Source organism: Chlorocebus sabaeus, chromosome 17, assembly GCF_047675955.1.
Source record: "Chlorocebus sabaeus isolate Y175 chromosome 17, mChlSab1.0.hap1, whole genome shotgun sequence".
Classification (NCBI taxonomy): domain Eukaryota; kingdom Metazoa; phylum Chordata; class Mammalia; order Primates; family Cercopithecidae; genus Chlorocebus; species Chlorocebus sabaeus.
Window position 1 is genome coordinate 30,724,323 of NC_132920.1, and position 24,423 is coordinate 30,748,745.

The window sequence follows — 24,423 nt, forward strand, 5'->3', positions numbered from 1 at the left end:
CAGAGTTTTTCTTGTTCCCTTCAGGTGTCAAGCAATATCATTTTATGTATATAATCATCTAATTCAGAATAGTTTCAACTCTTTTTTCCTATTGTCCAGCATGAAGCTTCCCCCTCCCCAGTGGACAGACGGCAATGGGCTGACATCTGACATTTGTCTGCAAACCTAATGGTAGGAGACAGGCTGGTTTTCTGCCCTGGGGGTGGGAGTATAAGAAAGGAGGATGCACTGGAGACCTGCATCCCGGGTTTTCAGGGCAAGGCTGTGTAAGTGTTTCCAAAAGACTAGGTGTGAGGCTTGCTAGGAAGCAAGCTAATGTGGAGCGAGCTAATCCTGTCTGACGTGGCCACCTACAGGCATCAACAGGCCTCAGCAGAGAGAAGCTGAAGTGATTACTGCATTCCTAGGGGCTGTGGGAGGAATAAATCGTGGAAGGAAAGCCGCATTTGCAACTGCATGGCATTGGGGTGAGGAGTCTCCGAAGAAGCACCCAAGGAGGAGGAATCGCCTGTAAGCACCTGCCAGTCCCAAAGCCCTCTTGCAAACTGTGCCTGCTCCACACTCCAGACCACTCCTTCCCCCAACCCTTCCCCATTCTACTCAACCTTGCAGGGTTAGAAACCATTACAAGACAGGAGAAGAGGGACAGATGCATAAGGCTGAGGACCTGTTTCCCCATTTCTCATCTTCCCATCCTTGCAAAGTCCTTGCTGGAGGAAAGGAGACTTACCTTTGGAACTAGACGTTGAGTTTCTGAATTGACATTGTGTTTGGTAACATAAAATAACTATAGGACCTAAGAGAGATCAGAACAGTCTTAGTACTGTCCATATTTTCATCTTGGAATGGGGAAAACTGGCCCCACTGAGCAAGTTAAAGACATCATAGACTGATCTGTAGATGTTCCGTGAAATCTGCAATTCAAGACTAAATAACTTATTGGCTGGGCGCGGTGACTCAAGCCTATAATCCCAGCACTTTGGGAGGCCAAGGCGGGCAGATTACTTGAGGGCAGGAGTTTGAGACCAGCCTGGCCAAAATGGTGAAACCCCATCTCTATTAAAAAAACAAAAATTAGCCAGGCGTGGTGGTGTGCACCTATAATCTCAGCTACTCGGGAGGCTGAGGCAAGAGAATCACTTGAACCCAGGAGACAGAGGTTACAGCGAGCCAAGATCATGCTGCTGCACTCCAGCCTGGGTTATAAGAGCAAGACTCCATCTCAAGAAAAAATAATAATAACAATAATAACTTATTCTTGAGACACGTGTGATGCAAGATGAGTATTTGTTGCTAGGATCAGCTCAGTTAAACTGTGCAGTAAGTCTGTGCTGTCCTATGTGGTAGCCATTAGCCACATGTAGCAACCGAGCACGTGAAATGTGGCTAGTCCAAATACAAATGTGCTCCTAAGTGCAAGACACACATGAGATTTCAAAGACTTAGTACAAAAACAGTAAAATATCTCACTAATAATGTTTATATTACTTGTCAAAATCATAATATTTTGGATATGCTGGGTTAAACAAAATTTACTATTAGAATTAATTTCACCTGTCGTTGTTTACCTTTTCGATGTGACTACTAGAACATTGTAAATTACACTGAGCTCACTTTATATTTCTGCTGGACATGTAGTCTCCCTCACAGGTCATAAGGCACTGAGGTCACAGGCCATAGGTTGGGACGTTTCTCCTTCAGAGAGTAGCTCATTCTCATTTTATATCATCCTGAAGAAGACAGATCCTGGTAAGTAGATGGGCCAAAAGCTGGATTGAGTGGGGAAACTTCTTCCTGTCTTTGAACCAGAACAAGGACAGAGTTGGGAGCTTGGATTTTGCACAGTGAAGGCACACTCAAGGGAGCCACCCATCTTGGGGAGTTATGCTGGCCCCCAAAACTCAGAGCATGTTAAATGTGAGGCAGAGAGGCCTTCCATAGGAGGTGCATACAGGGAGGGGCGTGGGCCTCTGAAATCTGACAGTGCCATGTCTCATTTCCAGTTTTCAGTGTATCTGGAATTCTCGTCTGTTATCCCTAGGTCTTTAGTGGAGCCTGATTAAACATGAGGCTGAGGGCAGCTGTGGGGAGCTGAGGGTGGATTCTGTGCCCACTCTTGGCCACCCCACTGACCATGGCTTCCTCCCCAGCAGGCCTCGACAGCAGCCTCTGGAGTCTCTGGCCCAGCTTGCTGCAGGTCGCTGCTGTTCTCTTTGTGTCTCTTAGACTGTGACTTCGAAGCAGTCATCTCATTTCTGGGAATCTATCCAATTCTCAATTGTGTAAAAGGCTTTATAAACAAAAAAAGTCCATTACAATTTACTATCTTAACAAAATATTGGAAGCAGCAGAAACATTTAACAGGAAAAACTATAAATTATAGACTATGTACTTTGTGCATCATTGGGGAGCCACTTAAGTGACTTTTATTAAAACTTATATTAACAAAGAAGACAATCGTGTCATAATAATTTATTTAAAAAGAATTAAAGGCCAGGCACAGTGGCTCATGCTGTAATCCCAGCACTTTGGGTGGCCAAGGCTGGCGGATCACTTGAGGTCATGGCAAAACTCTGTCTCTACTAAGAATACAAAAATTAGCCAGGCGTGGTGGCGGGCGCCTGTAATTCCAGCTCCTTGGCAGGCTGGGGCAGGAGAATCTCTTGAACCCGGGAGGCAGAGGTTACGGTGAACAGAGATCATGCCACTTTACTCCATCTTGGGTGACAGAACAAGAGTGTCTCACAAATAAATAAATAAATAAATATAAGACATTAAGGAACACACAATTATACATGCAATTGGTGACAATAAAATACAACTCCTCAAAAAACAAACAAAAAAAACCCCTAAACAACAACCACCACCTAGGTATAAAGAAAAGACTAGAAAAAAAAGTGTTTTAAAATGAAACCATAACTGAATTAGGGTTCTCCAGAGAAACAGAACTAACATCTCTCTCTCTGTCTTTCTCTCACATAGATGAGAAGGCATGCTCAAAGGAGCTCGTATAGGTGAGAGAGAGAGATTTAAAGGAATTGGCTCACACGATTGTGGAGATTGGCAAGTCCAAAATTTGCAGGGAAAACTGGCAGGTTTGGAGACGAGAGTTAATGTCACAGTTCAGGCCTAAAGGCAACCTGGAGGCAGAATTCCCTCTTCTTTGGAGGACGTCAGGCCCACTCACATATGGGAGGGTAATCTGCTTTATTCAAACTCCATCCATTTAAATGTTGATCTCATCTACAAAATACCTTAGTAGAAATATCTAGAATAATGTTTGACCAAATATTTGGGTACCACAGCTTAACCATACTGACACATAAAATTAACCTTTGGCTGGGCACAGTAGCTCATCCCTGTAATCTCAGCACTTTGGGAGGTTTACATGGGTGGATTGCTTAGCCCAGGAGTTCAAGACCAGCCTGGAGAACCCAGTGAGACTCTGTCCTTACAAAAAACAATGAGAAAAAATTAGCCAGGCATGATGGCGAGTGCCTGTGGTCCCTGCTACTTGGGAGGCTGAGGTGGGAGGATCGCTTGAGCCTGAGAAGTTGAGGCTGCAGAGAGCCGTGATTGTGCCACTGCACTCCAGCCCGAGTGACAGAGCAAGACCATGACTCAAAAAATTAATTAATTAAATTTAATAAATATTTTTAAAAATTAACTTTCACAATGATCTAAGGCTTACTACTTTAGGATTTGCTTTTGAAATACTTTCCTGTGTTTTCCAAAATACATATAATAATAAAGATGTACTTATGATGGAAAAGGCCTGTGTAAACACATTTTAAAACACAGCCTCCTTGGGGTAGCCCCAGAGTCCCCATGGCTCCTTCAACATCTTTCATAGCTCTCCTCACCTCTGCCTGCTACCATTATTATGCATGTCTGAATGTGTCTTCCTCTGCTAAACATCAAACAGAGTTTTAGGACTGGGATTTTAGAAAGTGACAGAAGGAAGGCGCAGAGGCAGTGGGAGCCTGTCTGAGGGCATTAACGTCAGTTCTGGGCTATACGCTGGCTCCTCAGGACTGCCCTCCTAAGGGGCACAGACACATGAGCAGAGGGAGCTCCTGTTCCAGTTTCTTTGCAAAAATCCACTTGATAAAGTTTTTCCTGTTTTGTTAACATTGCCTAAAACTTTTTAGCAGTACTTCATTTGATTTTCTCTAATCGCTTTTGTCATTTCTTGGAGTTTTCATTTATTGCACATGCTTTAACATCCCAGTTTATGTCTTGCTTAATTTAATGTCCATGTGGTTGACCCTTGAACAACATGAATTTGAACTGCGTAGGTCCACTTACACATGGGTTATTTTCAATCAAATGCAGATCAAAAACACAGTAATGGTGACACGTGAAACCCATGCATACAAAGGCCCAACTTTACATGTATTTGGGATCCAAAGGGCTGACTGCTGGACTTGAATATGTGTGGGTTTTGGTATACACAGGAGTCTTGGAACCAATCCCCTACGTATACCAAGGGACTACTGTATATCTGCTTTATTTCTTTTTTCCTTTTTTTTGAAACGGAGTCTCATTCTGTTGCCCAGTGCAGTGGCACAATCTCGGCTCACTGCAACCTCTGGCTCCCAGGTTCAAGTGATTCTCCTGCCTCAGATTCTGAAGTATCTGGGACTACAGGCACCTGCCACGCCCAGCTAATTTTTTGTATTTTTAGTAGAGAGGGGTTTCACCATGTCAGCCAGGTTGATCTCTAACTCCTGACCTCAAGTGATCCGCCAGCCTCAGCCTCCCAAAGTGCTGGGATTACAGTTGTGAACCACTGCGCCCAGTCTCATTACCATTTTTTAAGAACTCATTTCAGCGGGCAACAGGTATACATTGTCTCATGAAAACTGAGTCACTCAGCCTGTGCTCCCACCTGGACAGAACACCACACAGCCTCTGCTTAGAGATGCTCCACAGAAGCCAGTGTGAAAACACCAGAGCCAGGCATCCTTTAGAAAACCATTTTGGGATTGCTCCAGCTCATGAACCAGCAGTTAACTGAGTCTCCAGCCATATCATAAAGCATGACTACAACTACGCAGGCCTGGTCCCTAAACTCATGTTACAGCAAAATATAACTCATTTTTATTTCAGAAAACAAAAAAAAAGCTAGATGTGATGGCACATGCCTGTAGTCCCAGCTACTTGGGGGGCTCAGTCAGAGGGTCACTTGAGCCCAGGGGTTCAAGGTCACAGTCAGCTGATGGCACCACCGCACCCCAGCCTGTGCAACAGAGGGAGACCATCTCTAAATAAAATAAGACAAAAACAACAACAACAAAAAAGAAGAAAATATACCAAAATGTTAGCAATGTCTCTATCTTTATTGGGGTTAGAAATTACTTTTGTTTTCTTATATTATGTATATTTTATTCCAGACCACATAAATTTTTTTTTTTTCCTTTTTGAGACAGGATCTCACCCTGTTGCCCAAGCTGGAGGGCAGTGGTGCAATCTCGGCTCATTACAGCCTCAACCTCCCAGGTTCAAGTGATCCTCCCACCTCAGCTCCCTGAGTAGCTGGGGTACAAGAACACACCACCATGCCTGGCTAATTCTGTTCACTTTTTGTAGAGATGGGGGTCTCACTATGTTGTCCAGGCTGGTTGCAAACTCCTGGACTCAAGTCCTCCCACCTCAACCTCCCAAAATGCTGGGATTACAGGCTTGAGCCACCATGTCCAGCCAATGTTATTTATTTATTTATTTATTTATTTATTTATTTATTTATTTTTGAGACAGGGTCTCATTCTGTTGCCGACTAGAGTGCAGTTGTGCAATCACGGCTTACTGCAGCGTCAACTTCCCTGGGTTGAGGTAATCCTCCTACCTTAGCCTCCCAAGCAGCTGGGACTACAGGTGTGAGCCACCACACCTGGACAATTTTTGTATTTTTTGTAGAGATGGGAGTCTTACTGTGTTGCTCAGCCTGGTCTTGAACTCCTGGACTCAAGTTATCCTCCCACCTTGGCCTCCCAAAGTGATGGTATTACAGATGTGAGCCACCATGTTCAGCTTTATTTTTAACATAAGGAGAAAATTATTGAGCAAGAGAGTCTCTCTACAGTTCTTAAGATTGTTGTCAGAACCACCTCAATACTCTTTCTGCAGTCTGTGCTTTGAGCAGCAATATAAAAATGCAGCATTTTATGAGCATCAATAGCAGGGAATGTAAATTAGCCTATTTTTTTTGGCTCTGCTTTGCTTCTGATCATTAGAGGCCAGCAAAAATAGAATGAGAACTGCAAACTCCCTTTTGTTGTTCCCAGACGATCTCTCCATAGCATGGCACATCAGTCAGATTTCTGGGCTGTCTCATCTACATCTCCATAAGAAAGGATCTTGTTGGAAATACATTGAGGCATACACTGAAGCAGAGGCCCCAGTGCCACCTGGGCAGAGGCAAGCCAGAGAAAACAGACGGAAATGAAAAGAAAGACTTCCTGGTATTCGCTTCTACACACTGCCAGCTCAGCTGCGCTGGGCACCTAGAGCCCACCACATCTACACTACAAATTCAACTGGGCCTTCAGGCTTTTTTTTTTTTTCTTTTTTTTAAATCCGAGTTTTGCTCTTGTTGCCCAGGCTGGAGTGCAGTGGCACAATCTCGGCTCACCACAACCTCCGCCTCCCGGGTTCAAGTGATTCTCCTGCCTCAACCTTCCTGAGTAGCTGGGATTACAGGCATGTACCACCACGCCTGGCTAACTTTTTGTTTTTGTTTTGTTTTGTTTTAGTAGAGACAGGGTTTCTCCATGTTGGTCAGGCTGGTCTCGAACTCCCGACCTCAGGTGATCCACCCACTTTGGCCTCCCAAAGTGCTGGGATTACAGGCGTGAGCCACCACGCCTGGCCGGGCCTTCAGGCTTTATATGGCTGATTGGACACAACCATCTCTGCTTCCAGCAGAAATCCCACCAAAATGTGATAAAGGGGTTTTAAAAGGCAAGAACTGACAAGAACAAAAGAGAGGGAGAGAGAGAGGGAGAGAGACAGAGAGGGGGAGAGGGAGAAACTGACTACATGATCTAAATAAATAGAGAATAAATCAAGATATAGGTAACAAATAGACAAATGTCTTAGCAAGTAAGAGAAATTTAAAGGTAAAATGTCTGTGGGAGAATCTCAGAAGCAGGCTGATTTCACATAGCAGAACCCCAGGAAGGAATGGAGAGACCAAGTATCCCAAAACTAAGTGTGCAAGAGGGCCTGGAACCAGAGGTTGATGGTCTATGTAAGAAACCATTAGAACCCTAGATCTCCTAATTTAACGCGCATGGCAGAGTGAGCCCCTATATTCCACCCTAATGAATGGTTCGCTCACTGGAGGCGTTGAACCATGCCACGTCCTGGGAACCACAACGAAAATCATTTAAGGCTGTGCACGATAGCTCATGCTTATAATCCCAGCGCTTTGGGAGGCCAAGGCAGGAGGATCACTTGAGTCCAGGAATTCAAGACCAGCCTAGGCAACATAGCAAGATGCCAGCTCTACCAGAAAAAAAAAAAAAAAAAAAAAAAAAAAAAAATTACACACATATATATGGCCTATGGTCTTCTGGCTTTATGTGGCCAGAAGAAAAGAAAACGAAATAAAATAATGAAGAAATAATAATAGAAAATAAGTAATAATAAAAGAAATAACAAAATAAAAGAAGCAATAAAGGAAAGAAAAAGTCATTTAAGATTATGTAAAAGCCTGCATATGGAACAGTAAGGCTTCCTGGTCCCCTCCACAAAGCTGGTTCTGAGAACTCCAGCAGCCATACTTGCCCCAGGCCGACAAATAGAGTAACCTTCTCTGGGGAGACTGACCAGACAAGGAAAAACACCTAGGACCACAGGGGTAAGAGGTTCTGACAGATACTAAGCTACTGTCACTGGACTTCGAAACCCTCTTCCACTCTCTCCTTTCCAGCTGGTTCCCTCTTAGATGTAGAGGGAGGTTTCAGCACTGGAGGAAGAAGGGACCCCCTTCCCTTGTTGGCTTCCCAATCCTGCGGGCATCACCACAGCCAAGGATCTTCAGCCCTGCAGCAACAACTGGTCCAGCAGCAGTAGCAGGTCCCAAACTGCGGTTCTTCCCTACTGCCGGCAAGGGCCTCTTCCCACCGCCTCAGTGATACCGGCTCACTGGCCAGGCTCCTCGTTAGGGAACTGAGTTCTAACTCCGTGGGGCCATCCTCCCAGACTCTCCCATTGAATAATCCTGACCTCTTCCTTCAGTTCCCCAAGCCTGAGGGAGAGGCAGTTGTCCCATTCCTGATTCCCACGCATTCTACCTCTGCGGTATCTCAGTGCCCTTTTTGTCTTTTTAGATCTCAATATGTGGTTAACAATCCTTTATACAAAATTACCTCTGCCTGGGCACGGAGGCTCACACCTGTAATGCCAGCACTTTGGGAGGCCGAGGCAGGTGGATCACCTGAGGTCAGGAGTTTGAGACCAGCCTGGCCAACATGGTGAAACCCTGACTCTACTAAAAATACAAAACTTAGCTGGGTGTGGTGGCAGGTGCCTGTAATCCCAGCTACTTGGGAGGTTGAGGCAGGAGAATCATTTGAACCTGGGAAACCGAGATTGCAGTGAGCCGAGATCGCCCCACTGCACTCCAGCCTGGGCAACAGAGTGAAACTCCTTTTCAAATAAAATAAAATAAAATAAAACAAAACAAAACAAAACAAAATTACCTCTGTTTAAATATTTGGATTTTTTTTCTTTCACCTGACTGAACCCTAACTAAAGGGTCTTCCGGACAAACAGTTCAGCCCAGTTGCACTATGGCGAAGCCCACTGAAACCTCTCCCCACCCCCAGCACACACACCTGGAGTTTCCAAACAGCTTAAGATGTAAGTAAGCCAAGGATTACTGTATCATTCACAAAGCCCAAGCCCCAATCTGAGCAGAGAAAGTGTATTATTAGAAAGAATTATTGACTGTAACGGGGAGTAGCTAAAAAGACGTACAGAGAACTCCAAAGAATGCTATAGGGCCGAGGGAGAGTACCCAAAGAAGGACACACGTGGAAGCATACCGACCCCAAAGCAGGATTCAGAACTCGCGGCAGAAAGTGTGCATGTGCCCACCGGGTGCCAGATTATTTCCCTGCGATGCCCAGGCCAAAGCCTATGCACAGTCGTGAGCAAGCGGGAAACTGGAGGGTTGCCGCCCCGGGAGCCCACTCACTGCATGCAAGGCCTGGGGCAGGCAGCGTCCACGTCAGGGCGAGCTCGCTGGGGGAACGCATGCTGTCAGCACGCAGCTGTGACAGAGGCCACCGGATGTTGCTACCTGGCCATTGATGGGCCCTGCCGCAGGAGCAACAAGAATCACAAACCGTAGCTCCCGGAACCAGAGATAGAAGAAATGCTTTCATCCGGCAGTGTCCCTCCGGCGCCCTCTACTGAGAAAGCTTGATATTGCGCTGGCTGCGAAGGAGAACCGCCTAATTCATTAATACAGAGCAGTTAAGAGGATGCATTTACGGTTGAGAGGCAATACATTGATAAGAACCTAGTCATTAGGGGATGAAAACCACTGACATGAAAGACATGTATTGAAAACACAAGAATTAAGGAATATAAAGCCAGGTGCGGTGGCTCACGCCTGTAATCTCAATGCCTTCAGAAGCCAAGCTGGGCGGATCGCTGGAGCCCGAGAGTTCAAGAAGAGCCTGAGCAACATGGCGAGATTCTGCATCTACAAATAAATACAAAAATTAGCCGGGCACGGTGGTGTGCACCTGTAGTCTCCGCTGCTCAGGAGGCTGAGATAGGAGGATCACTTGAGTCCGGGAGGTTGAGGCTTCATTGAGCTGTGATTAAGCCACTGCCCTCGATCACAATAGAGAGACTCTGTCAAAAAAAAAAAAAAAAAAAAAAGGAAGAGGAAATTTAGAGAATGCAAAGAGCCAAATAAAATCCACTGCAATTAATATTTTCGTTAACATAAGAGATGATATTTTCTCCATGGTAAAAGAACACATTGTTAAATAAAAAATTTTAAGTTGAAGAAATCTTCTAAAAAGAAGCAAAGGATAAAGAAATGTAGATGGAGCTGGGCACAGTAGCTCAGGCCTGTAATCTCTGCACTCTGGGATGCTGAAGTGGGTTGATCACTTGAGATTAGGGAGTTCGAGACCAGCCTTGCCAACACGATGAAACCCCATCTCTACTAAAAATACAAAAATTAGCCAGGAGTGGTGGCATGCGCCTGTAATCCCAGCTACTTGGGAGGCTAAGGCAGGAGAATCGCTTGAACCCGGGAGAGGTGGAGGTTGGAGTGAGCCGAGATAGTGCCACTACACTTCAACCTGGGTGACACTGTCCCAAAAGAAAGAAAAGGAAAAGAAATGTAGATGGTACAGAAAATATATGAAAATTAGATAATCTGGATGAATAGGAGGATTTCTAGAAAGAATAGACAGAGGGAACAGAAGGGATGAAATTATCAAAGAAATAATTCAAGAACTTTTCTCAGAACCGAGAGATATGATTGCAAAGTGAGACAGACATAGACATCAAGTGTCTAACAGAAGTGTCTAACAAAAGGAATGAAATCCAAGGTACAGTATCATAATTTTAAAAATACTGAGGACAAAAAGGAAAATCACAAATTGGACAAAAAGAAAATAACAGGTCACATTAAAAAGATCAAAACTCAAATAGTATAGAGGTTTCTCCTATTTTTCTTTTTCTTTTCTTTATTTTTTATTTTTATTTTTATAAAAATAAACAGTGAGACAGGATCTCACTCTGTCACCTGGGCTGGAGTGTAGTGATACAATCATGGCTCACTGCAGCCTTGAATTCCTGGGCTAAAGGGATCATCCCCTCTCAGCCTCCTGAAAACTACAGACGTGTACCACCATGCCCAGCTAATTTTTAAATTTTATTTTATGTTTTATAGAGACAAAATCTCACTATGGTGCCCAGGCTGATCTTGAACTCCTGGGCTCAAGCAGTCCTCCCACTTTGGCTTCCCAAAATGCTGGTATTACAGGTGTGCACCATAACGCCTAGCTGAGGGCTTTGCAATAGCAGCTCTGGAAGCTGGAAGATAGTGGAGCAGTACTTTCCTAATTTAGGTGTAAATTTTACAACTTGGAATTTTATTTTCAGTAAAACTGTTAATCAGATGTAATAATAATATAAAAGACATTTTCAGACGAAATTTCAAAAATTACCCTCCCTTGCCCCTTACCTGAGGAAGTTCCATCAAAGTAAGGGATTAGATCAAGAGAGATAAAGATGTGGGATCCTCCAAAGAGCAAAGAGAATGAAAATCCCAGGAGGATGCTGAAGAGACACCCTAGGAGGTTGCTGTGTGGGAGAACTGGGGATCCACAGGTCCAGATCAAAATGGTTTGGAGGCCGGGCACGGTGGCTCATGCTTGAATCCCAGCACTTTGCAAAGCCAAGGTGAGTTGGTCACTTGAGGCTAGGAGTTTGAGACCAGCCCGGCCAACATGGTGAAACCCCGTCTGTACCAAAAATACTTAAAAGAATTAGCTGGGCATGGTGGCACATGCCTGTAATTCCAGCTACTCAAGAGGCTGAGGCAGAGAATTGCTTGAACCCAGAAGGCAGAGGTTGCAGTGAGCCAACATTGCACCGTTGCACTTCTGCCTGGGTGACAATGGATCTCAAAAAACAAAGGGGGGGCCAAAACCTCAGGAATTGAGAAAATTCCTTTACCTGGTTACAGAAAGATATTACCAAGAAAAAGAGGGAATTGATTAATTGTAATACATTAGACTGCAGAGAAAAAAATAGACTTCTGTAGAATTTGCTGACAGATTTGTGATAAATTCATAGACAAATGATCAAAAGAAAACCTAGTAGATCTGTATAGTTCTGGATATCATTCCATAAAGCCCAGCTTAGAACCTGCGCCCTCAGCCTTTCTAAAGATTTCAAAAGCTCTTAATACCCTCAGTAAAATGTCTTCCTGTTAATTTACCTAGCATAATCTCTAGTTCCTGCACTGAACCCTGACTGATATAACTTCCTATTAAGAAACAGGAAGAAGAAAATTAATTGAGCATCGAAATGCTTTTACTTCTAGGAACAGAGAATTAGGGGTTGGTACCGGACTATAGTTTTTGTTATGTCTTCTAGAACTATTTGACTTTTTAGATTACTTATCTGCATAAATTTGATAAAAATTTTAAATAGTTAAATAAAAACTCATTTAGGAGACAATATATTAGAATACTAAGATGTGTACTGAGTTTAAAAAACAAAGAAGCCAGGCGTGGTGGCTCACACCTGTAATCCCAGCATTTTGGGAGGCCAAGGCAGGCAGATCACCTAAGGTCAGGAGTTTGAGACCAGCCTGGTCAATAGGGTGAAATCCCACCTCTACTAAAAATACAAAAATTAGCCGGGCATGGTGGAGGGCACCTGCAGTCCCAGCTACTTGGGAGGCTGAGACAGGAGAATTGTTTGAACCTGGGAGATGGAGGTTGCAGTGAGCAGAGATTGTGTCACTGCACTCCAGCCTGGGTGACAGAGTGAGACTCTGTCTCAAAAAACAAACAACAACAAAAACAAACAAACAAACAAACAAAAACCAAAGAACTCCACCATCCATGCAGATTGCTTTTTCTCTTTAAAAGTGGCATCTGAGGCCAGGCGCGGTGGCTCACGCCTGTAATCCCAGCATTTTGCGAGGCAGAGGCGGGTAGATCACCTGAGGTCAGGAGTTTCAGACCAGCCTGACGAACATGGTGAAACCCCGTCTCTACTAAAAATACAAAAAAAAATTAGCTGGGGATGGTGGCAAGTGCCTGGGCAACAGAGTGAGACTCCGTCTAAAAAAAAAAGGGGCATCTGACACACAGAATATTAGCATGGCCCCTGCTCAAGGATGACACACACATTTGTGAAGAGTTCCATTAAAAAAAAAAAAAAAGTCTGGGCGAGGTGGCTTAGTCCTGTAATCCTAGCACTTTGGGAGGCCGAGGCAGGAGGATCACTTGAGGTCAGGGGTTCAAGTCCAGCCTGGCCAACATGGCAAAACCCCGTCTCTACATAGCACAGAAAAATTAGCTGGGCATGGTGGTGCATGCCTGTAATCCCAGCCCCAGCTACTCTGGAGGCTGAGGCAGTAGAATTGTTTGAACTCAGGAGATGGAGGTTGCAGCGAGCTTAGATCATGCCATTGCACTCCAGCCTGGGCAAGAAGAGCAAAACTCCATCTCAAAAAAAAAAAAAAAAAAAAAAAGGCATCTGAATATATACAATTACAATGTCAATAAAAATAGATAAATGAATAAATACACTTAGTCTGTTTTTTTTTAATGGCATCTGGACATTCTTACATTGTGGAAAATGTACAAATCTATAGTGGGGATACCTCTCATAAATGTATAAGCCTCTCAGTTTTTCCTTCCAATGCATTGCAGATTGTCTTTATTTAGCCCTTTTCCCTGGGATCCTGAGACTGAGCACAGTGCAAGTTATGCTTTTTTTGTAAACACAGCACCTCACAATTCTAGAAGACAACCAAGTAAACTTCAGGGCCCTACGTCGATCACCATTCCATCTGCTCTTCTCTGCTCTGATTCTTCCTATCCCTGCAGAAACCCAAGACCTCCTTAGCCAATGGAGCTGCTGTGGTTGCAAATAACCTTGTGCCCCTGGGAACCTGTGAGATGCCATATGTCATCAGTCTCTCTCAATCTTGGCCTGAGTCCAAGAGAAAGGCAGCTGCTCTGAGGTTCGAGACTCTCCGGTGACTCAGCTCTCTAATTCCCAGTACTCTGTGCATAGGCCTTCCTCAATTCCATCTCCTAGACTATGCCAGATGCAGGTCGAGTCCTCAACGATGAGATAACCAAGATGCAAAATCCTAAAAATCCTCCATTAAGCACCTACCAGCTGCGGTGGCCTTGCTGGGGCCCTGAGGGAGATGTGTGTGGCAGACTGCAAGCCAAGTCCTTTTTTAAGGCTGGTGTCATGAGAATTACTCAACGCCTCCTGCTGCTGGGGAAAGACACCTCACCCCTTTTATGGGAGCCCAAGGGGAAGGACTCACAGGACAGGGCAGGCTGCCCTGCCTCTTGTCTAGGCAGAGTCACTGCAATCACACATGCTCACTAATCCAGTTCACTAAGGTAGGAAGCCACAGTAAAGTTTGGAGCCAAAACTGTAGGAATAAAGAGAGTTCCTTTATCTGGAACGGCCTCAATTTTTGAATAAGGAGTTTTTTGTTGTTGTTGTTTTGTTTTGTTTTGTTTTGTTGTTTTTTTGTTTGTTTGTTTTTGAGACAGAGTTTCTCTCTTGTTGCCCAGGCTGGAGTGAAGTGGGGAGATCTCGGCTCACTGCAACCTCTGCCTCCCAGGTTCAAGCGATTCTCCTGCCTCAGCCTTCGAAGTAGCTGGGATTACGGGCGTCTGCCACTACGCCTGGCTAATTTTTGTACTTTTAGTAGAGACGGAGTTTCGCCATGATGTTCAGGCTGGTCTTGAACTCCTGCCCTCAGGTGATCCGCCCACCTCGGCCTCCCAAAACTCTGGGATTAAAGATGTGAGCCACCGAGCCCGTCCATAAGGACATATTTTTTAATGTCCTGCCTCTTCCTCTTTTTTTTTTTTTCTTCTTCTCTTTTTGTTTTCAAATAATTAAAGATGCATGGAAAGTTGCAAAATTAGTACAGAGATGTCCTGTGCACTCTTCATGCAGCTCCCCAGTGGTAAGCTCTTACACACCATAGTACATTATCAGAACAAGCAATCGATGCATGTTTTCTCAATGCATTGCAGTAGGTGGATTTGGTACTTGAGACCCTCAACAATCTCTTTCTGCATATCATGACTAACAATAGAGGCTCATAGTCTTCAAAGGACTGCCCTGTGAAGGAACTGGATGGAATTTTGTTTGCAAAGGGCTGAGAATCACTGGAGAGGCAATAAATGGAAATGTTCCTGCAGACTGTCACTATAGAGAGCAGGACTGACGGATGTCAAAGGATATCTGGGGACATAAGCCCTCAGCAGGGAGGAGAGCCAAAAGGCCATTCTGGTTGGTTATTGGAGAAGTTATTTGGATAGTTTTTAATTAGAGACATCTCTTGCATGAAAGGATTTCCTAATGAAATCAGATTTTGATTGTGGAAAACATCATTAAAATATAGGGAACATCAGTATATTCTAGGACCTGAGAGTAAAGAATGAAGTCCCTTTTAGAGAGATACACTATTCTCTTTTAGGAAGATGGGCATAGAAGTGCAGGAAGTCAACTAGATGTGTCAAAATATAAATTTTTGGCTTCTTGCAACAGAGACCCAAATACCAATGGCTTAAATTAGGTAGAAAAAGTTTTCCCACCCTTGGATCCAAGCACATGAGGACCCTGCCTGGGCTCCATGATTTAGAGGGACCTGCTCTATCATTCCCCCATCTTATAGGACAAAAAGTCTGAGAAGCCAAAGGGATAGGCCTAGCCATGAAGCTCGCATCTCTTCTACAAGTACTACAGCCTAGGTACTGGGAACCCCTGAATTCCTGGCACAAATGGCCCCCACGCCTGCTTCCAAGCTTGCATGGGCCTCCTCCTGGGGCCCATCCTCCTGTGGGCATGCCCTGCTGCTATTGTGCGTGCTCTGAGGCCCCAAAGGGTGGCTGTTTTCAGAGAAGGATATGGGTCTGGAGGTTTCAGGGGACTTGAATTTTGAGGAAAGAAAGTAGGGCAGATGCAGGTAGAGGACCCAGAGCTAGCTTTCTTCACTCAGCCATATTCTGCCATGGGACCTAGGGGAGTCTCAGAATTCTAAATTCCAGCCTGGCTGTGTTCACTTGGATTCCCAGAAAACAGATTCTAAGATAGATTTGTCTGCAGAAGGTTTATTGGGGAATAATCTTGGGATAAACATCTTTAAAGGTTGAGAGAAACGGGACAAGGAAAGAGAGAAATTGAACTGTAATGAAGCCGTAAAGAGGACTGAGCTGATCTCATGGGTTGCGGAGGCCTCTGGCATTGGGCTAGTCCTTTAAAGTTGGCCAAACTAGAGGCAAGATAACCAGGACTTTGTATGTTCTTATCTGCCAGTCACTGGGCATGGCTGCCCCAGGGAGGGGAGGCGTAACCTTGGGCAAGGCAGCTCTTTTCAGCAGAGAGGGCACTGTCACAACCAACACTCCCGGCAGCTGGGGAATGAGTGACAATAGTGAAGGTAGGATTTGGGTGGCACACAACAGTATCTGCTACACTAGCCTTCAAGATCAGGATGAAGGTATATTTATCAGGACAAAAGCTGAACATGGTTTATTCAATAATTTATTTGTTTGACTTATAACAGTAAACCATCTCTAGCACACATTTCCCTTCTTGATATCAGACAGCTGGTCTGAGGGATACCCAAGACCCACATTCAGGAAGTAAGATAGACACCAGCCTGGACTGCTGAATAGATGCCCTGTGATTTATCTTCAGACACGACTCAGTGGAAATTCAGTAGACTCCATTCAAAAACCTCTCTTGATAATATTTCCAGGCCCAGTCAACTTATCTTGGTCTCACTATAAGGAAGGGAGCTGAGATCAGCTGCACCCTGAGATCCTAAGATCCTGATAGGAAGGGGGTGAAATCAGATTGGAAATAGACATGACAAAGGCAGGCAGATGTAAGAGGTATTCAAAAGCCCAGTTGTGGTCTATTTTTGCTATCCACGAGGAATCTTTTTTTTGTTTGTTTGTTTTTCTTTTTTTTTGAGATGGAGTCTTGCTCTGTCGTCCAGGCTGGAGTGCAGTGGCCGGATCTCAACTCACTGCAAGCTCCGCCTCGCGGGTTCACGCCATTCTCCTGCCTCAGCCTCCCGAGTAGCTGGGACTACAGGCACCCGCCACCTCGCCCGGCTAGTTTTTTTGGGTATTTTTTAGTAGAGACGGGGTTTCACGGTGTTAGCCAGGATGGTCTCGATCTCCTGACCTCGTGATCCGCCCGTCTCGGCCTCCCAAAGTGCTGGGATTACAGGCTTGAGCCACTGCGCCTGGCCTCCACGAGGAATCTTATGGGCAGATTCCACATTACCTGATTATTTGTCAGGGCGGTGAGTTAAGGCTATTTTCTTGAATGAAATAATCAATTCCCCTCCTCTCCCTGCTGAAATGCAGTCTGTTTCCAAGACTTTCCTAACGTAGAGTGATTTTACTGAGCCTAGAGCATGGATTTCCCATTCCATAACTGTTTTGTTTTGTTTTGTTTTGTTTCTTGAGACGGAGTCTCACTCTGTCACCCAGGCTGGAGTGCAATGGCATGATCTTGGCTCACTGCAACCTCCGCCTCCCGGGTTCAAGCTATTCTCCTGCCTCGGCCTCCTGAGTAGCTAGGATTACAAGGGCAAGCCACCATGCCTGGCTAATTTTGTATTTTAGGAGAGATGGGATTTCACCATGTTGGTCAGGCTGGTCTCGAATCCCATCCCATAACACTTTAAGAGGGATGAGATAGAACATAATGTGAGAAAATAACATTGTTCCAAGATTTGTAAATGCTAATAATTGTTGAAGTTGCATGGTACGTAAACAGAGACATTTTCTTTATTTTTGTGTAAGTTTGAAAATTTCAATAATAAAAAGTGTTATAAATTGTCTTAGCAGGTCACGTAATAAAGGTAAAATTTGTGTTGGTCTTAATGAGAGAAAATTTGGAAAGTGGAGATATGCGGGGCTTTGGAGCTCCCAAACTATTCAGGCTGTGTTTTGACTCAGCGAGTTCCAAGTGGGAGAGCAGGAGAGCTCGCTCTTTAAAAGATCGACAGCGCCATCTACCGGTAACAGCGCCCAACTCCCTTGCTAAGGATGATGCTATCCTTATGCTAGGGTGATACTATCAAGCATCATTGTTAGTCATCCAAGAAATTAAGACAATAAGAAATCACTCAAAAAATAAAATGGTGGCAGAACGAGGTGGCTCACGCCTGTAATCTCAGCATTTTGGGAGGCTGAAAGGGGAGGATCGCTTGAGCCCAGGAGTTTAAGGCCCGCTTGGGCAACATAGTGAGGTCCCCATCTCTACCAAAAAAAATAAATAAATAAAATAAAGAAAAAGTAAGCAGTTAAAATTAATTTTTAAAAGTACACAATACTGAAAATGTTACAAAGTACTATTATTCAGCCATAAGAAAGAAATTACATTTTATTTATTTATTTATTTATTTATTTATTTGGATACAGAGTCTTGCTCTGTCATCCAGGCTGGAGTGCAATGGCGCAATCTTGGCTCACTGCAGCCTCCACCTCCCAGTATCAAGTGATTCTCCTGTCTCAGCCTCCTAAGTAGCTGGGATTACAGGCATGTGCCACCACACCCAGCTAATTTTTGTATTTTTTTAGTAGAGACGGGGTTTCACCCTGTTGGCCAGGCTGGTCTCGAACTCCTGACCTCAGGTGATCTGCCTGCCTCGGCCTCCCACAGTTCTGGGATTAGACGTATGAGCCACCGCACCCAGCAGAAATTACATTCTGGTACGTGCTACAACATAGATGAATATTGGAAAAAATTATGCAAAATGAAATAAGCCAGACACAATAGGACAAATATTGTATGATTTCACTTACATTAGATATTTTAAATGGAGAAATCTGGTTTGCCAGCACAGCAGGGAAAAAAATAAATAAAAGTAAAATAGGAAAATCATAGAGGTGAAAAGTCAATAAGGTGCCGTGGCTCATGCCTGTAATCCCAGTACTTTGGGAGGCTAAGGCGGGGGAATCTCCTGCGGTCAGGAGTTCGAGACCAGACTGGCCAACATGGTGAAACCCCATCTCTCTAAAAATACAAAAATTAGCCAGGTATGGTGGCAAACACCTGTAATCCCAGCTACTCAGGAGGCTGAGGTAGGAGAATTGGTTGAACCTGGGAGGCAGAGCTTGCAGTGAGCTGAGATGGTGCCACTGCACTCCAGCCTGAGCAACAGAGCGAGACTCTGTCTTGAGAAAATAAAGTAACATAAAATGGGCCAGGTACGGTGGCTCATGATTGTAATTCCAGCACTTTGGGAGGCTGAAGTGGGTGGATCACCTGAGGTCAGGAGTACGAGACCAGCCTGGCTAACATGGCGAAACCCCGTCTGTACTAAAAGTACAAAAATTAGTCAGGCATGGTGGTGGACACCTGTAATCCCAGCCACTGGGGAGGCCGAGACAGGAGAATCGCTTGAACCCGGGAGGTGGAGGCTGCAGTGAGCCAAGATCGCGCCACTACACTCCAACCTGGGCAACAACAGCGAGACTCCATCTCAAAAAATACACAAATAAAAAATAAAATAAAAATAGTTAAAATGCCAAATTTTATGTTATACACATTTTCATATATATAACATACACACACACACACACACACACATATATATACATACAAGTATGAGCCAGTACACCTGGCCAAATTGACTTTTCACTTCTATGATTTTCCTACTTTATTTGTATTTATTTTTTTCCCTGCTGTGCTGACAAACCAGATTTCCCCATTTTAAATGTCTGCTGTAAGTGAAACCACACAATATTTGTCCTTTTGTGTCTGGCTTATTTCATTTTGCATAACTTTTTTCAATATTCATCCATGGTGTAGCATGTATCAGAATGTAATTCCTTGTTTATAGCTGAATTATATATATATTTCTTTTTACCACAGTAAAAGAAATTTTAGGCCGGGCGTGGTGGCTCATGCCTATAATCCCAGCACTTTGGGAGGCCAAGGAAGGCAGATCACTTGAATTCAGGAGTTTGAGACCAACCTGGGCAACATGGCAAAACTCTGTCTGTACTAAAACTACAAAAATTAGCCAGGCATGTTGGTGTACGCCTCTAGTCCAGCTACTTGGGAGGCTGAGGTGGGAGGATCGTTTGAGCCCAGGAGGTCCAGGCTGCAGCGAGCCGTGATTGCACCACTACACTCCAGCCTGAGTCATAGAGCCAGAACTTGTCTCAGAAAATAAATGAATAGTTTTGTTTGTTTGTTTGTTTGTTTGTTTTGAGATACAGTTTTGCTCTTGTTGCCCAGGCTAGAGTACAATGGTGTGATCTTGGCTCACTGCAACCTCCACCTCCCAGGTTCTAGCGACTGTCCTGCCTCAGCCTCCCCAGTAGCTAGGATTACAGGCGTGCACCACCACACCTGGCTAATTTTTGTATTTTTAGTAGAGACGGAGTTTCTCCATGTTGGTCAGGCTGGTCTCAAACTCCCGACCTCAGGTGATCCACCCGCCTCACCTTCCCAAAATGCTGGGATTACAGGAGTGAGCCACCGCGCCTGGCTAAAAAAAGAAATTTGTAATGAAATTACTTCAAAACTGTTTAAAAAGTTAAGAAAAAACCACATTACATAAATATGATATAAAATTAAAAGAATGACATAAAAATAAAAAAAAAATGCAAGAGCAAAAAAGGATGCAATGAAATATGGAAACTAGTGAATGGAACCAGTGAAATGACAAAATAAATAAACGAGTAGCAAGATACCTGAAAAGAAAAGTTGACTGCCAATCAAAATCTGTTGCTGGGTGACCAATAAATCAAAGTTAAGAGAGGTAGGTATTTTAGGAGTATTTCATCCAGGTCATAGTAAAACCCAGCCCAGGAATAAAACATTGTATGTATCTATACCAGCCTTGTTTTAAACAAAATCTAAAATAGCTTAAACACAATACAATAGAATGAAAAATTACATCTAGGGCTGAGCCTGGTGGTGCCTGCCTGTAACTCCACCTACTCTGGAGGCTAAGGCAGGAGGATTGCTTGAGGCTAGGAGTTTGAGACTGCCCAGCCTGGTCAACATAGCCAGATCTCATTTCTAAAAAACCAATAAAATGAATTAGCCAGGTTGTTGGAGCACATGCCTGTAGTCCCAGCTACTTCCTCGGAAGGCTGAGGCTAGAAAATCACTTGAGCCCAGGAATTTGAAACTGCAGTGAGCTATGAGTGAGACCCCAAAATCTCCAAAAAAAAAAAAAAGAAAGAAAAAAGAAAAAAAATACGAAGGCAATGAAGAGTTAGAAAAATCAGATAAAACCAGTGAGTTACTATAAACATCATGCTGTGGTGTGGGTGGGGATCACAGATTTGGAAATGAGCTCTCTAGAAGCCAATTCAAAGAGGGAAACACAACCATTACATGGCTTCCAGTGTCCAGAAGGTAAAGAGACCAAAGTCTCAGAAGTAGTGAGACAGCCAGGTGGAGGGGGCTCCTGGGAGAAACCCCGACCAGCCTGCCTACTGAGGTGGAGCCTCAGGAAGTTTGCGCCCTTTGCAGCAGGGAGCAGCCTGGCCCCTCTTCTCTGTGTGTGGAACCTGGGGGTTGAATGTCGGGTGGGAAGCGCTCTAGCAGGGACTCTGGCCTAGTGAGAGTCCCTGTTTCCCCCTTTTCTTTTCATCCAATGAAACCCTGTCTCACTCACCATTCAAATTATCTGTGAGCCTGAATTTTCATGGCTGTGGGACAAAGAATTCTATCTTTAGCTGAACTAAGGAAAAGTCCCGCTGGTCTCCCTTGACTAGAAGGGGTGTGATAAAGTGAACAACATCTCAGCCACACCCCTACCATAAATACAAGTTTTCACAGGATTTATTCATTTCTTCCAGTGTTCCTGTTACAGCTGGTGGCACCATGTTCCGGCAGAGTCAGTCAGATCAGATCAGTCCCGTGCTGTGTGCCCATGCCACTGGTCTGGCTTAATCCAGGGATTGATTCTAGTGTACATGGAATAGACGGCACAGATATTGTTCCATCAAACTGACCTAAGAAGTCTCTCTCCACCCATCTTTTGATATGTAAAGCATGACTGTGAGTTCAATGTTATTATACACTTGATGTCACAGCCATTTTGAAGCTGCTGATTAAAAGCAGGTTATGGCTGGGCGTGGTGGCTCACACCTGTAATCTCTTAGGGAGGCTGAGGTGGGAGAATCGCTTGAGCCCAGGAGATCAGCCTGGGTAACATAGCCAGACCCTGTCTCTATTAAAGAAAATTAAGAAAATAAAATAAAAATAGGTTACAACAGAATACCCATGGCCAGAACATACCCGTCTGCATGTTCCCCTGCAGGGAACAATGACTAAACAGTACATGATTCTTGTCCCTTGAGCTCCCCTTTCCTAGATTCCATAAAGGCCACCCTCTTCTGCAGCCACATTTTTTCTTCAGTTGGAACCTAGTATCATGGATTTGATTTTTGCTTCCTTAGGTCTAGTCTTTATCCATGCATGCTTCCCGTGGGCTGCCTTTGATTGGATTTATTTACTCCCCAATTTCCTTAGCACCATCTACAGTGCCTTTCCCAGATAGTGCCTCTCATTCACTGTGCACAGATTCCCCACAACTTTCATTCGTAGCTGATTAACTTCCATGAAATGTCCCAGGAAATCCTTTACTAGCTGTGTGACTTTAGGCAAATTACTTAACCTCTCTGAGCCATATTTTCATCATTTATAAAGTTCATAATGTTTACCTTGGAAGGATGTTTGGAATTAAAGTAAGTTAGAGGCTGGGTGCAGTGGCTCACACCTGTAATCCCAGCACTTTTGGAGGCCAAGGTGGGCAGATCACCTGAGGTCAGGAGTTCTAGGCCAGCCTGGCCAACATGGTGAGACCCCCCTTCTCTTCTAAAAATACAAAGATTAGGCTAGGCACAGTGACTCACACCTGTAATCCCAGCACTTTGGGAGACTGAGGTGGGTGGACCACCTGAGGTCAGGAGTTCAAGACCAGCCTGGCCAGCATAGTGAAATCCCATCTCTACTGAAAATACAAAAATGAGTCGGGCATGATGGCCGGCGCCTGCAATCCCAGCTGCTCGGGAGGCTGAGGCAGGAGAATCGCTTGAACTTGGGAGGCGTACATTGCAGTGAGCCGAGATCGCGCCACTGCACTCCAGCTTGGAGCGACAGAGTGGGTCTCAAAAAAAAAAAAAAAAAAAAATTAGCCAGGGGCATAGTCCCAGCTACTCAGGAGGCTAAGGCAGGAGAATCCTTTGAACCCGGCAGGTAGAAGTTGCAGTCAGCCAAGATCATGCTACTGCACTCCAGCCTGGGGGACAGAGTGACACCCTGTCAATCAAAAAATAAAATAAGGCCGGGCGCGGTGGCTCAAGCCTGTAATCCCAGCACTTTGGGAGGCCGAGACGGGCGGATCACGAGGTCAGGAGATCGAGACCATCCTGGCTAACACGGTGAAACCCCATCTCTACTAAAAATACAAAAAACTAGCCGGGCGAGGTGGCGGGCGCCTGTAGTCCCAGCTACTCCGGAGGCTGAGGCAGGAGAATGGCGTAAACCCGGGAGGCGGCGCTTGCAGTGAGCTGAGATCCGGCCACTGCAGTCCAGCCCCGGCTACAGAGCAAGACTCCGTCTCAAAAAATAAAATAAAATAAAATAAAATAAAATAAAATAAATTATAATAATAATGGTAACAGCAGCAAATTGTTATTGAGTTCTTATTGTGCCAGACACGATGCTAAGAATTTCACATACAAATATTTGGTTGAGTCATCTCAACGACCCTATCACATGGGAACTCTGACTATCCCCACTTTACAGATAAGGAAGATGAAGCTTAGAGAGCTTAGTGCCTGGCCCATTAGTTACAGTAGTTATAACTATAATTATTCAATGTCATGAGAAAGTCACCATGGGCCTGGGAGTTCAGTGGGAGGGTCAGGAAAGACTTGAACAATGAGTTGTTTGCAGATGAATGGGCTTTTGTGTGTGTTTGTTTTGTTTTTATTGTAAACCCAGTACTATACAGGTCTTTGTAAAAGTACAAAGTAAAAAGTTGAAAAGTCCTGAAAAGCTTCTACCGCCAAGGAATAACCCCCGAAATAACGTCTTATCAGACCTTTCTCCATGAATACACTGTTTAAAAATTATCACCAGCAGTTTCATGGAACATGAATACTCTATTTTAAAAAGAGATAAACTTTTATGTCTGTATTACTTTATTTTTTCTGAGTATCATTTTTCCCCTGATTTTCACTGAAAGGGTTGCTGTCTATGTTGCTGTTTCAGCCCTTCCAGTAGTTTAAAATGTGGATCTTTAGTTCTAGTCTAATTAGTGATTTCCCTTACATCTATTTAAAGTTATAATTTTATTTAACCTCAAAGGTTATTCAGTAGCTTTAGTCTTTCCGCTGAACCAAGCACACTTATTTATTTATTTATTTTTGGAGATGGAGTCGCACTCTGTCACCCAGGCTGGAGCACAGTAGCGCGGTCTCAGCTCACTGCAACCTCCGCCTCTGGGGTTCAAGCAATTCTCGTGCCTCAGCTTTCCGAGTAGCTGGGCTTACAGTTGCCCGCCACTATGCCTGGCTAATTTTTATATTTTTAGTAGAGATGGGGTTTTGCCATGTTGACCAGGCTGGTCTTGAATTCCTGACTTCAAGTGATCCTCCCGCCTTGGCCTCCCTC

At 44.4% G+C, this 24,423-nt stretch overlaps 1 non-coding gene across 1 annotated transcript; it reads left to right on the plus strand.

Moving 5' to 3' along the window:
• The first annotated feature begins 12,822 nt into the window (after positions 1–12,822).
• LOC119626929 (U6 spliceosomal RNA) lies at positions 12,823–12,924 on the plus strand. The gene has a single exon (XR_005243102.1). It is a non-coding gene; the product is annotated as a U6 spliceosomal RNA (small nuclear RNA).
• Positions 12,925–24,423: the final 11,499 nt, after the last annotated feature.